Consider the following 15,141-nt stretch of genomic DNA (forward strand, 5'->3'; position numbering starts at 1 on the left):
ATATAATTATGAATCACTAACTTACTCATGAAAACTCCTTGATATAGATATAATTAAAATAGTTACCTTTACAAAAGATATTTTTTAATCATAGATTTTAAAAGCGTAAGTAGGAATGGCCTATCAAATCATGTTATCCAAGGCCTGTATATCGCAGGTCAGCTAATTTCACTTTCTTATCTCAGCAGCTGTTGTTTTATTAAAGTGTTTTCTGTTTTGTGGCACTGCCTGGAGGCTTTAGCAGGAGATTGACACCCCATTGTTCTATGTGCTGTGAACAAACATAATGAAGGATTGGTTTTTCCCTTCAAAAGTTCCTAATGTATTTTTCTCATCACACAGTGCACACATAACTCAAGCTTCAAGGTGGGTATTTTTCATTCCACAGGGAATTTCAAATCAAGAGGTGTTTGGAAGAGCCAAGAGCCTTTAGGAACCTTCAAAGGTGACTCTACACTATCTGGTGGCCCCATACCAGTGCGGACTTGCCCATACTCTAAATAAACTTGAAGCTTACAAATCTTTTGGTTGATTAAACACAACAGCAAACTATCATTTCTTGTTGGATTACCACAACGTTACAAAATTAAAATACACCAATTACCCAATATCTAGGGCACATTGAAGAGATCACACTGCCTTATTCATTGCACAGAGATATTTAGTCAATGTGAATGGTAAGGTATACATCATCTGTTGAAAAATCTGTGGTGCTCTCCTCCTCTGAAAACCTTATTTGACTTTATGTTCTTAGTTTTTTACTGATATACAAGGAAATGTAAGGAAAATCATTGTTAAGCTAAGCATCTGCAGATTATTATGTTATGTATGTAAGTACCCACACACGTCCACACACTCCATAGTCCAGATCCTGGACAAGCTGGTGTCTGGGGATTGTTCCCATGTGGTGATCTGTTTCCAAAGGGTGCTTATACAACCCAGAAATTTCTTGATTTCAAGGGACATGAGACAAAAGGAAATCTTCAGGGATATTCATAACCTCTCCAGAACATACTTATTTTCAACTTCTTTGGGGTTGGTTTTCCCTTCCACCTTCCTTTTTCTCAACTTTTATATCCTCTTCTCCAAGACCTTAAACTTCTACAATTCACTGATTGAGCAGAGGCAAGATTTACAGAAATTATACAAGACAAGTGCTTTCGAGGCACCAATTTCATTCTCGTTAATGAAATTTCCAGCCTGGATTAAGATTCCATCTATCTCCCTCTGTCGAGATAACCATCTGCAATGTCAATCACTCAGATCAACCTGGAGCTGACACAAGCCTACTGGGGGTCTGCCTAGCAAAGAAGTAAGATTTGACCCTGCATGCAGAATTATGAGAGGAAAATTACTGTGAAGAATAGTAGGGTATGGATTTAAAGAGCACTGCTTTCTCTACACTGAGTCCTCATGCATATATAGTTAGTATGTAGGAGGACTGATGCAGCCTGGCCTTTCTGAAATGTCTCCATTCAGAGAAGCTAGTGTTGTAATATAGCATGTCAACTCTGTGTGGTTAATAGTTACTTTTGCTGCCAGTGTAAATTTCTACTTATAGCAAAGAGTAATCTCAGTAAAAAGAAATCTACTGAGTGCCAGTGCAAAGATAAAAATTTTCTTTATATAAATGTGATATTTTTCCAGCCCAAAAAGATAATAAGTAAAGCTCAAGTAAAAACTTATTAATTTAATTTGGTGGGATAAATAAATTCAAGTAAGAATTAAAAATTCAAGTAAGAATTAAAAATTTCACAAGCCACTTTGAGCAATTTTTTTCTGTTGAAAATATGACAAATACAAACTTCATTTCACAGTTTAAGCTAAATTGTCCTCTCTCACGGAGTCTGAAAGTTTAAAGGTCATTTGCTAAAACTTCAGGAAAAGATGAGAGATTACAGCGTATGATTTTGCCTTGTCAGAAACTAGGTATAGACAAATAATGAAATGCCATCCTGTTTTCTCATAGCTACTGATTTCTTCCATATAGAACACTCTGTATAATTAAACTTTTTTATCACCCTTTATCCTCTCAGAAAATGTCTCCTTTTCATGGAGAAGCAAGGAAGATAAATTATTAAATAGGCTATTTGACACAGTAACATTTGCTAGACTAAAAATGTTGGGGTAAGATTTTCAATTTTAGTTCATTCTCTCAGTAAATTAAAGGTAATTCCTAAGCTAATTCCTTGCCTTAAACAAGTATCCACAATGACTCCTGCAAACCAGAAGGTATTCGGTCTCTTTGTCAGAGATTTTTAAAAACTTTACAGTTTATTTTTTTGGAATCTTGGAAACTTATTTGCCAAGTTTTAGCTGGCCATTTTTACTTTTGATTATTTCTCTCCCATGCCTGTAACATAACTGAGCAGCATTTTCAAAAATCTTTGGGTGAAGATTGAGCAAAGCAAGATAAAGTCAATGTTCTTAAATCACCTGGGTGTTTGTAAACTCCTCCCTGCATCATGGTTTAATCACTGATGTGAATAGTGGACACACACATTGAAGCACCTCAATATAACACATTTATTTTGTTGTTTATCAGCTTTTTAAGTTGTCAAGTATTTAGGTCCAGCTGACCAAGAACCCCACACCTACATTTTCCAGAGTTAAAACACAGATTATGCTGGACGATGCTGTGGCTGTTCTGCTTTAAGTTAAGATTTCACTAAAGTTAATGTTTCACCTTGCTTTGCTCATCTTCTAAACTCCCTTTGTCCAGGATTAATGGACTAGCCATACTGCCGCGCTACGATAGCAGAGAGAGCAGAAGTGGGGGAAACTCGCTGCTGCCAGGACCTTCTCAGCTGAATGTGTCTCAGGCTCCTACACAGTGGTTGCCTCTCATCTCAAGGTGACTCCCAAGAGTGGCGTGGGGCACAAGGAAACTTTGCAAAAGCCCTAGTATGCTGAGAAAACCCCAAACCTCACTTGTGAACATTTCTTTCCAGGCCCTCTCTGGACCTGCCCTCAGGGGGCTGGAACAGCAGCAGGGAGCCCTGGTCCCTGGCTCATGTGCCACTGATCCATCCACTACTTGAACATTGCACGGATCAGATCCTCAGACCTTGACATACTGATTAAGATGCTGGACACCAGAATTAGTAGGTCTTTAGGCTTTCTATTTCATTACAATTAAAATGAGTTTGTTTTCATCCTAAATTTTATTTGACACCTCTCTTTTTTAGACAGAATGTAATCATTTAGAAAGGAAAGGCTGCAGGTGAACTTATATTGTTTTATTGTTTTTCTTCCTAATCTAGCCCAGCAACCAGGGCCTATCAGAGGGAATCAAATAATATATGATGCTGTTTCCTCTTAATCACTCTGCATTTGGTGGTACTGGCAGGTAATTACAATATGAGACACATAGAGGACACCAAATTTCCCATAGTTCCCCGGAAGTTTCTTGGCAGCAGATGTTACTCCTGACATATGTGAAAATTCGTTTCTTTATAGTTTGGAGAGATATGTAACCTTCATTTCACTTTTATCAACCAGAAATGCATACCTGGAAAACTGAAGATGACAAAAATCTTGCCTTCAAAACTACTCAAAAGTGGATGTGTGAAAGGTACTATTCCTATGACCTGTTTATAAAGCTAGAAAGACTACCTTGGAAAAATGGACGCAGGTGGACTTAACCCACAGAGAGCACCCCAGATCAAGGAAGCTGAAGGAAAAACGAATGCAAGTAATTTTACCTCCATGTCACATATGGCAGTCCTGAAGAGTAATTGCTTGGATACTCCCGCTATTTCAAAAATTGCCTACTCTGAACATTCACTGCATCTCTTGGGTGAAGTAAGTGCTATTTTGTCTCTGATGAATTTTATGGATTGAGAGGGACAAACTGGTCATGTAGGTAGAGTATTGATTTGTCTGCTGAAATGGATAATGATCTTAATTATGCCTCTTTATGATAACTACTTTTGACTAATTGGGCATCAATTCAGTGGCTTCTGTGAAGTGCTTTATTTACTATTGTATTTCAATCATTTTTTTTTTTTTTTTTTTGCAAGGACACATTTTCCCCTTTCTTTAAATTTGGGTGGATAAAAATAAAACCTTTAATAAATAGAAAAGTTTAAATAAACCAAGGAAAACAAACAATTTAAGAAAAGCAACTGCCCGAAGTGGGTATATAGACATGACAATGATACACAGACTAAAACAGAGAAAATAAAACCTAAGTTATAATTAAAACAAGAAGAATACAAAATGAATGCACTAAAAGTAAGACGGATTTTACAAAAAACTGAAATGACAAGAAGAGATTGGAGATATGAGCAGTGATGATCATATCCACTCCCTGCACACCAATCTTGTTTTATTTTCCCCTCCCACCTCTTCTTCCCTTTGCGAAAGAAGCACAGAGAGATAGGGAGAACTGGTTATTTCAGGCGAGAACCACATCCCATCTTTTCTACATCTAAAATTTATTGAAGATTAGAAGATTGTTACTTGCGTCTGCTCAGTGTACCATGCAGGGCTGTGAGTTTACTCTAAGTCTATGTGCACTTGCTTGAGCTCAGCAGCATTACAAAGAGCTGCCACATGGCTCTTTCTCTTTCCGGAAGTGCAGTCCCTCTCTCACGTTTCCTCCTGCTCTTTGCCCATGTCGCTTCCCAGCTGTTGTAACAGCTCCTAGAAGTCAATAGCATTTTGTGCAGGTCTATTCAGATGCAATCTAAAAGCCACTCCATCTTTTCACCTTCGACCACAGTAACTAAGGGACAATTGTAATCTTCTCACTTTCTCTTCTTTGCCAGCCTGTGTGATAATATAAGTTGTTCCTCAGGTTGTATGTAAGAGAGAAACATCATTAACTTTTATCTGTCCACAAGGTGTTAAATCACATTCTTTATAGCTGACTTATAATTCAGCTGGAAAACTCAAGCCTCAGATCTTTTTCTTCACAAAACAATACACAGGGATTCACCACGAATTCATTAAACAGGTCATGTGGTTAGGCTTTCTAGTGAAGTTGAGAGATATTTAACATTCATGCAATAGCCATTTGTATAATTTAGCTTTATTCTTTATATATCATACTGATATGCATTATAAGATTATATATTATATAGATATATTTAAGTTATTATGCGGGATATATGGAAATTTTTTTTACCAAATACAGTAACTTAATAAGAATTTTTATCCCAGCAAAAGCCTCTGCCAACTTTTTCTAGATACTCTGTGAGATTGTAATTATTATTATATATTATTTATTTTCTTATTACTATTATTAACTTTGAATAGATATCTTTATCACTATTTACTCCCTTTTACTGGGCCATTATATTTTTATTACTCTGCTACTCTTTATTGTTATTGCCAATATGAAAATGGTTTGCATTGCAAATGCCTTCATTATCAGTGAAAATTGCAAGTAAACAGAGAGCTCTTTGGTCAACATTTCTAAAAAAAATTATATACTGCCCTTGTTAAGCCAGAAAAAGATACTTTACATATCCTACACAAACAAAAATACCCTAAAGCAAATCATCAAGTATCTACCAACCTTGCAAGAGTAATCACTGTAATCTGTGGATACTCCCCCTGCAACATCAAAGAGAGAATTAACTGTAACCTGATTCCGTACCGTGAGACTGGCCTAATAAGGAAAAGTAACCCCCCATCAAACTGTTATGTATTTAATATCTTTGTTGTTTCCTTGCTCCTCCTTCTCCATGTTGCTATAGCACCTTTTTCAGCCAAAAAAATAAAACTTAGCATTATATAAAAATTTCTATTTTTATGAATTGTACCCAAGGTTGATTTTTTCAATTCTTACAAACAGCTATCTAATAAAATATTTTCTTGCACAAACTAAAATTAATGATGACTAAGAATCTACCAGGCTGCAAATACATCAACTGTTCAGCTTCTAAACAGCCGTAGATAAAACAGTCATTTCCAAGCATTTTCTGGTTTCATGAAGGAGCTTTAGATGTGTGTTACACGGATGAGTTTATTTAAAGCAGTTATAACTGTATTTCTATGTAAGGGCTTTATAATCATCTTCGAAAGGATAAGTCTTCCCGCAGAGTCTAACCAGTCATTGAGCAAAGCTGAATTCACAAATCGCTTACTATATTCTGTTGTGATATGGCCACTATCTTGTTTCTTCTTTCCTAACCACACTTCTTTTTTGGAAGCGGCAGAAACCGATTATAGAATATATCTTTTATTTTATAGCATGTATATTTTTTCATATTTGAGACAAAATTTCAAGCATGTTTTTCCATCTACCTTACTTGTATGATTTCTTTAGCTCCCTTCCAGAAGGAGGTGGTGCCCAACTACTACTCAGATTCTCCTTTCCAGAAATTCTCCACAAAAAAACCTATTTTTCTTCTCTGTTATGCTATGGGAAATCTGTTTTGCATAAACTACTTCTCCCAGGCTTCCATTCCAAGTGTGCTCTTAGGTATTATGTTTCCCAGATTTCCTTTATTATGTCTCTAAAGTCAGGGGCCACAGCTTCTTTTGAGGGAACAAAAGCCTACTCTCGCTATGAATAGTACCGTCAAATGTTTTTGATTTCTTACTTCATGAAAAAAAAAGAATCTGTATTTCTAGTTTGAGTATGAAAGCGGGAATGATTAATAAAAACAACTATTTCAAGTGAGCTGCAGAAAACTTAACAGCTTTCTATGACAAAGTGACTAGCTTAGTGGTTGAGGGGAGAACAGTGGATGCTATTTTTCTTGACGTCAGTAAGGCTTTTGACACTGTCTCCCGTCACATCTTCATAGGCAAGCTGAGGAAGTGTCGGCTAGATAAATGGACAGTGAGGTAGACCGAAAATTGGCTAAAGTGCTGGACTCGGAGGGTAGTTAGAGGCCTGTAGCTAGCAGTGTCCGTCAGGGGTCAAGATTGTGGCCAATACTGTTCATCATCAGCAAACTTGCTGATAAAAGACTGGGGGGAGTGGCTGATACACCAGAGGGCTGTACTGACTTGAACAGACTGGAGAGATGGGCGGAGAGGAACCTCCTGAAGTTCAGCAAAGGCAAGTGCACGGTCCGGCACCTGTTTCTGGCAGCAATGACGCCCTGCAGCAGGCCAGGCTGGGGGCTGACCTGCTGGAGAGCAGCTCTGCAGAGAAGGACCTGGGAGTGCTGGCGGACGACAAGTGGGGCACGAGCCAGCACTGTGTCGCTGTGGCCACGAAGGCCAATGGTATCCGGGGGTGCATTAGGCAGAGCATTGCCAGTAGGTGGAGGGAGGTGATCCTTCCCCTCCACTCAGCCCTGGGGAGGCCCCCCTGGAGGACTGTGTCCAGTTCTGGGCTCTCCAGTGCAAGAGAGAACATAGAACTACTGGAGGGACTCCAGCAGAGGGCCACAAAGGCAATAAGGGATTGGAGAATCTCTCATATGAGGAACAGCTGAGATACCTCAGATTGTTTAGCCTGGACAAGAGGAGGCTCGGGGGGTTTAGCAATGTGTACCTGATGGCAGTAAGGGGGACAGTAAAGAAAATGGAGCCATGCCTCTTCTCTCATGGAGCCATGCACAGTAAAGAAAATGGTGCCCAGTGACAGGACAAGAGACAATATGCAGAAACTGAAATACGGTGAATTCCATTTAAACACATGAAAAAAATTCTCTACTGTGAGGGTAATTGAGCAGTAGAACAGGTGCCCAGACAGGTGGGAGTGTTTCGATCCTTGGAAATATTCAAAACCTAACTGGACACCATCCCAGGCAACCTGCTTTAATTTACACTGCTTTGAGCAGGGAGGCTAGACTAGATGATATCCAGAGTTTCCTTCCAAAATCATGCATTTCAAGATTCTGATATTACAGAAAGTAATTTTGAATTCATAAGTAAGAGTATTTGCTTAATACTTATCCCCTCCAGTAAGAGAGTAGAATCAGTGTAATATGTCCCACATGTGGGCAACTTCTACCTGCAGCTGTAGATACTGAAGAGAACAGATGTTGGCCTCTGCCATATGTTAGAGATTAAATATTGTAAGATTTAGATGGTTACACAAATTGAAAGGCTCCCTAAGAAGGATGTCTCTACATCCGTTAGACTTTTAAGCTATCGAGCAGTCATATTCCATATTGAGCCCAATGACTATGTTTCTAAATAGGTATCTGGATAAAATATGACTACAGGAAAGGTATCCAGTTTTAATTTTAAGTCATCAAGAGATTTATCATATACTTTGTACTTGATTCTGGTGGTTAGAAATGTCTCTGACTGCTGCTTATCATAGTGTCTAACTTGAAGTAGTTAAGTTTCTGTCCTCTATCATTTACAATGTTTACATTTTCCTTTGCTAGGGAATGGTAGACTTTTCGAAACCTAAACACATATAACATAAGGAGAAATTAAATGTAATCCTATATAACTGATCCGTTGTTATCTACTAGCACAAGCAGACCTAAGCCATGTACTTCTCTCATGTCAATAAAATTTTAGTTTTTTTAAGTCCCTTGCAGAATTTTTGCTCATATGAAATCCTTAAATTGTTTGACATCTACAAATGAGGAGAATTTTAGAATCAGTGCACCCATTCTTTTCATTCCTGCATACAGCACCCATATTTGAAGCATACTTGAAAATATCTTTTGTAATTTGATTTCTACTTATTGAACTCAAGGGCAGCTGAGAAAACTTTATCTTATTCAAATTATTGCTTCTTTGGAAAAGTCCAAGCATGCAGTATCATATTTAAATTTTTTTAATAGCAAAAGGAAAAAGAGCAGACTTTGTAATCTATGTTGCAAGTTCAAGCCAAGTAATTCTCTTCCCTATATCATATATCTTATCTAGGTAATAGCTAATGAGATCACACACTGAATTGTTTTTATCTCTTCTGTTTGATCATCTGATCTTCATTCCACACACTAAAATCCTTTCTTCTTAAGCTACTTCAAACATCATTTCCAATGTCCAACTTTCAGTGATATTCCATATTTTTAAAGACAGCAGTCACAAAAAATTTTCTTTAAAGCCAAACCATTCTTCAGTGCAGCGATATTCATTGCTGAGTACTGCACAAGCAAAAAGGAAGTGTTATATGTATGTTGCATGTATAGGTGTCGCAACACTGGTTAAAATGACAATGACAGTGAAAACTGGAGGGCAAGGGAAAGGGGCAGCAGGTGGAGGGAAAGCTCTAGTGTGCATATATTAATGTTACAAAAGCTTCCTGATTCTTTTCTGAGGTTTAAAGTTTTAGTTATTTCCTCTCTCTCCAAGGCTTTTCATGTTGGACATTATAGTAGTAAAGCTACAAAAGTAAAAGATGTGTTTGTAAAAGTTCAAATAAAAATATTTAAAAACCTTTGAATAATTCCAGAAATATTTTCTTATAAAAAAAAGTTCCAAAGAAGTACATGACAAACATAAAACATTTAGTATAATCATTTCAGATGATAAGATAGAATTCAATTGTGGGTTTACGACTTACAAGGAATACAGTTATTTCAAAATGACTATCAATAAAAAATTTTTAATCTACTACCACCTCTGCATCCATCTACCCTGAATATGTATTATTCAATTACTATGGATCTTTTAAAAATATGTTTCACTAAGTTCATTAGCCTTCTACAACATACATAAGATACTACTCAGTAGGGCCATCACCCAAAAGATAAAATAGCAGGCCTGTGTTATTTTCAAGGAGGTTATTTATTTATTTATTTATTTATTTATTAATCAAATGGCTCAATAACGATTTTTTTTTTAAGTTTTGAATGGGATTCACTGATGTAATTTTTTAGATCTCAAAAATACGTTAATACTTAGTCACCGTCTTATTAAAATTAAAATATTCTTAATGGTCATGCAATTGTTGCTTTGAATTAGAATTCAGAGTTTAACTCTTACTTTTTCCATAATCTTTATCAAGGCACATGATTACCTTATGATACCCATGCTGGCACTTATATACTTCCATTAAAAACAGATATATATGTGTATATATGTACAGCTACACACACACATACATATTTTTATAGATGCATAATACATATACCTATGTATTTATATGTATGTACGTATAGAGTTTGTGAGACTTTAAAGCTTTAATGAATGAGCCTTTATAGCATCACTGTAAGGTAAGAAGTTAGAATTAAGTATGTTAGAATACAAAAAAATGCAAAGAGCTGAAAACAATTTTCCAAGGTTATAAAATAGTACCTTGAAACAGACAGAGTTAAGACTTGAACTTCCTTTGTCATGATACAGAGGTGAAAGCACAGGACCATGATTTATTTACTTGTATTAATGCCTAGGGAGCACAGCCATGGATGAAGACTCCACTGTGTTAGGGACCACACAAACACAGATCTAGTCCTTACCCTTACAAGCATATTGTATTTTCTTTCTTTCTTTCTCTCTCTCTTTCTTTCTTTCCCTTACACCAGACAGTGAGGCACTCATCTTACAACAAAATGCTCTATTAAATATCTGTCACAATTGTATCAATTTTTCGAGAGCTGCAGATGCCTACTGCTCAGATTTTTTTTTGTCCTACACTATACCCACTACTTCCAAAATTGTTGTACTATGTGCATAAATTACAAAAAAAACCCTGAGTTTTTTTAAATATCAATAGGATATTCGTATGTACAAATAGGTGTAAACAGCTCAAGAAGTTCCACAGGCTTTCTGCATAATGAAAAATGTGTCCTTCCGTTTTTCATTTCATGTATGAAATGTGTTTTCCATTTCATTGATTAAATATATTTGGTTTTAATTCACATAATCAGTTATTCAATGAGTCCTTCACCTCTAATAAAAGAACAATATAGTATTATTTATATTATCTTCTTTTAGGGCACTCTTGGTTTGATGCAAAACCTACTGATGACAATTGAAAATATCCAATTGCTATCAACTGGGTTTGGAATTAGCCTCTTAAATATATGTCTGCTACTTTCTGTGTTTTTTTGTGGATAGGGTAAATGATGCACGATTTTGCTCACTGCTTGCTCAAGCTAGAACAGATCTCGCATACTTTCAAAATTCATCCCGTAGTGAGTATCAGAACAAATTTTTCTACTTGTGTTTGAACTCAGTATTAGTTACACTACTTCAAGTTTCAGACATGAGATATTATAACTGGAAGGCTCAAAAGTCACAAGTGTCATTTTCTATCTCGTGCTCTATCTCAACCATTTATTTTCACTGGCCATGAACTCATTAAGAATCAAATTACCCAAAGCAGTAAAACGATCCTGATTGATCGTTAGCAATGATATGGTAGCAGTCACCTGTAAAATACTGACATTAAAATTTAGAACACTAGAGACTGCATTTACCAAAAAGAAGTACATTCACATTTTTTTGGGACATTCCTTCCAGATGATAAAGTGGCGACAATAACATTCAAAGAAGAAGGAAAAAAAGGCAGATTATATTTGAAATTCTTCTTCAAATGTGGTCAAACATTAAAAACATTAGCTATTTCTTGTATCTAATGATTAGGTATAGAGGTGAGTGGTATTGCAATCACTCAAGCTTTAATTTCTAATCTAGCTTGTGCATGGCTAGGCAAAGTCAGAAACATCAGAGAAAAACAGTCGTTTGCTCTTTTCCTAACAGATGACAAGGTCTGTAGCATAATAGCTTTAAGAAAGATCCCCTCACATGTGCACTTTCCCAAGAAATAAGCAGAAAACCCAAGAGGCAATCTGCATATTCTGACTAATTGCAGCTCAGCTTCCAGAATGGTACATAGGAGTCAGCATCTGCACATCCAAGGATCCTACACCTTACATAACCTAGGCTTTAGTCCCAAAGCTAGCTACAGTGTACTATGTGGTAAAAAATTTTTTTTCCCTCTTTTGGAGATGTATGTTGCGGTAGCAGTACCCTATTTAAACTCAGTTTAACGTTGTTTTCCCTATATATAAAGATAAAGTTTTTAAAGATAAGGAAGTATCTAGCAGAACAGGAAGTCTCTTTATGTGACATTTCTTTCTGGAACACAGTTAAACATCAGCTTCAGGGCTACTGTGTTGTTTCCAAGTAGCTAAGGCCCTGGCTGTCAACTTTAGGTCACCGAAATTTAAATGAGCCAGCCAAGTCCTGGAAATAATGTTTTAAGCCAGTTAGAGAACTGCCAAACTGAAAGCACCTTTAAACCCTGTCAAGACTAAGAAGTTGGGAAAAATAATGTTTTTAAATACAATAAGTTCAACAGATTTTTGTCTTCTAAAAGCTTTTATGTGCATCTATTATTTATAGCCATTTAACCTATTACTAATATTGAAGACTAATGGAAACCATAGTACGTGGTTCACTTCTTCTGCTAATTAAAGATTTAATTTTTTGAAGGGAAGAAAGCAACACTAATGACAATTGTTACAGTTCAAAGTGCTTTGAGGTGGAGAATAACTGAATAGACCTGTTTTGCTTCAGAACAGAGAGTTGCCAACAGATTGTTCAATTAATTGGTTATGTAGCTTGAAACCAGATGGCTTCAATATTTACTAGCTACAGATACAGAAAATGTGCCATTAGTGAGTATGTCTGTCCTTTCACCCTGAGAATGACCTCAAGACTGTATCTCTTATCACCCAGACCTCAAACCTAGAAGGACTGGCACACAAAGCACACAGTTTCCTCACACCTCAGCAAACATTTCAGGATGTCACTACTAATGTGTTAAGTGTCTTACTGTGTCGCTAGACATGCTCAACACTTTGATATGTTTGCAGAAACTGTCTAAATGAAGTCAGTATTATGTAAGGCAGATAAAGGTGAGAAGATCCCATGTTCACAGATATGCTAAGAGCAGCCCCTTAACGAAATATTCTTCAAAAGTGATCCTCACATTGGGTACATGTGTTGTGCATTGCAGTGAAAGACAAATACTGGGAAAATGAGCAGAAGGAGAAGGTGATGACCCAAGTGGAAGAAATTCTTAAAGAGGAAGGACAAGGGCAAACATATATATGAAAAAGGAGGTGGGGAGCAGGGAAGAGAGAAAAATAAACAAAGAGAAAATACTTCTAATGAGACAGAAGGTAAATGCAAGTAAAGCACAGAGCTATTGAGCATTAAAATGGAAGTGGGAGCTTCAGCCAAAGGGGAAAGAAACTATAGCTAAAGAAGACGAAGTAGATCTGAGAGTAAAATAAGGATAGGGCTCTAAAAAAAGAGATGCTAAAATTCTGATTAATGTCTTTAAAGAGGACAGATAGTATAAAAATTCTATGCCAGAGATCTAATTGCCCTCTTATTTTTAAGCCTCTTTACAAATTCATCATTTGAATTCTGGCAGGCAGATACTTCCTGAACTTGTTCGTGCCGGATACCATTTCCAAGCGCATGAAGGACAAGAAGGTGATCAGGAGCAGGCAGCATGGATTGACCATGCTTAAATCCTGCTTAACCAACTTGATTGCCTTCCCTGATGGCATGACTGGCTGGGTGGATGAGGGCAGAGCAGCGGATGGGGTCTGCCTTGGCTTCAGCAAGGCTCTCAACACTATCTCCCGTACTATGCTCGTAGGCAAGCTGAGGAAGCGCGGGCTGGATGAACAGAAGAGTGAGGTGGGTTGAGAACTGGCGTGAATGGCAGAGCTCAGAGGGTTGTGATCAGCGGCGCAGAGTCTAGTTGGAGGCCTGTAGCTAGCGGTGTCCCCCAGGGGTCAGTCCTGGGGCCAGTCTTGTTCAATGTATTCATCAATGACCTGGATGAGGGGACAGCGTGCACCCTCAGCAAGTTTGCTGAGGATGCAAAGCTGGGAGGTGTGGCTGACACACCAGAAGGCTGTGCTGCCATTCCGAGGGACCTCAACAGATGGGAAAGATGGGCGGAGAGGAACCTCCTGAAGTTCCGCAAAGGCAAGTGCACGGTCCGGCACCTGTTTCCGGCAGCAATGACGCCCTGCAGCAGGCCAGGCTGGGGGCTGACCTGCTGGAGAGCAGCTCTGCAGAGAAGGACCTGGGAGTGCTGGCGGACGACAAGTGGGGCACGAGCCAGCACTGTGTCGTTGTGGCCACGAAGGCCAATGGTATCCGGGGGGTGCATTAGGCAGAGCATTGCCAGCAGGTGGAGGGAGGTGATCCTTCCCCTCCACTCAGCCCTGGGGAGGCCCCCCTGGAGGACTGTGTCCAGTTCTGGGCTCTCCAGTGCAAGAGAAACGTAGAAGTACTGGAGCGACTGCAGCAAATGGCCACAAAGATAATTAAGGGATTGGAGCATCTCTCATATGAGGAATGGCTGATGGAGTTGGGAATGTTCAGCGTGGACAAGAGAAGACTGAGGGGGGATCTGATTAATATTTAAAAGTATCTAATGGGAGGGTGTCAAGAGGATAGGGCCAGGCTCTTCCAAGGGGTGCCCAACGATAGGATGAGAAGCAGTGGGCACCAACTAAAACACGGGAAGCTCCATCTGAACATGAGGAAAAGCTTCTTTACTGTGAGGGTTACGGAGCACTGGGACAGGCTGCCCAGAGAGGCTGTTGATTGTCCCTCCCTGGATATACTCAAAAGCAGCCTGGACACAATCCTGGGCAACATGCTCTAGGTGACCCTACTTGAGCGGGGAGCTTGGACTAGATGATTTCCAGAGGTCCCTTCCAACCTCAACCATTTTATGAGTCTGTGATTCTGTGATTTTTGTGAATTCACAGTCTGGAATTTTCACATTTTTCACATTTTACTGTGTTTTAAAGGTAAAAACACCATGTTTTCAAATGCTTTGACCTGGAGTAAACATTCACTGATTCCATTGTTGAATAATTATAGTAATATGAAAAGCAATATGTGAAGTTTATCTGCATGGGATACTTACGACATTGTTCTCTCTTGCACATTTCCTGTTTAGTTTGGTGACATTGACTTTGGCCATCAGTTACAGGATCACTGATGTAATCTGTCTAGATTTCTGACCTTTTTGTCTTCACTGGTTGTGCTCAGGTGATGCCTTGCTGCTTTACTACGTTAGTGTATTGAAGGAGTAAGAAGTCCACATCTAATGCTTTGTCTCTCTTGTTTGTGCACCAGTACATCCACAGCTACCAAAAGAGATGCCATATAACTGCCAGTTAGAAATCAGGATCATGAACTCAGCAGTAAAAATAAAAATGAGGTGGGGAGCAAACAGGTCTGTGGACAAGGAAGACGGAACAGGGCAACATCTTCAGTTTTTCC

Source organism: Struthio camelus, chromosome 2, assembly GCF_040807025.1.
Source record: "Struthio camelus isolate bStrCam1 chromosome 2, bStrCam1.hap1, whole genome shotgun sequence".
NCBI lineage: Eukaryota > Metazoa > Chordata > Aves > Struthioniformes > Struthionidae > Struthio > Struthio camelus.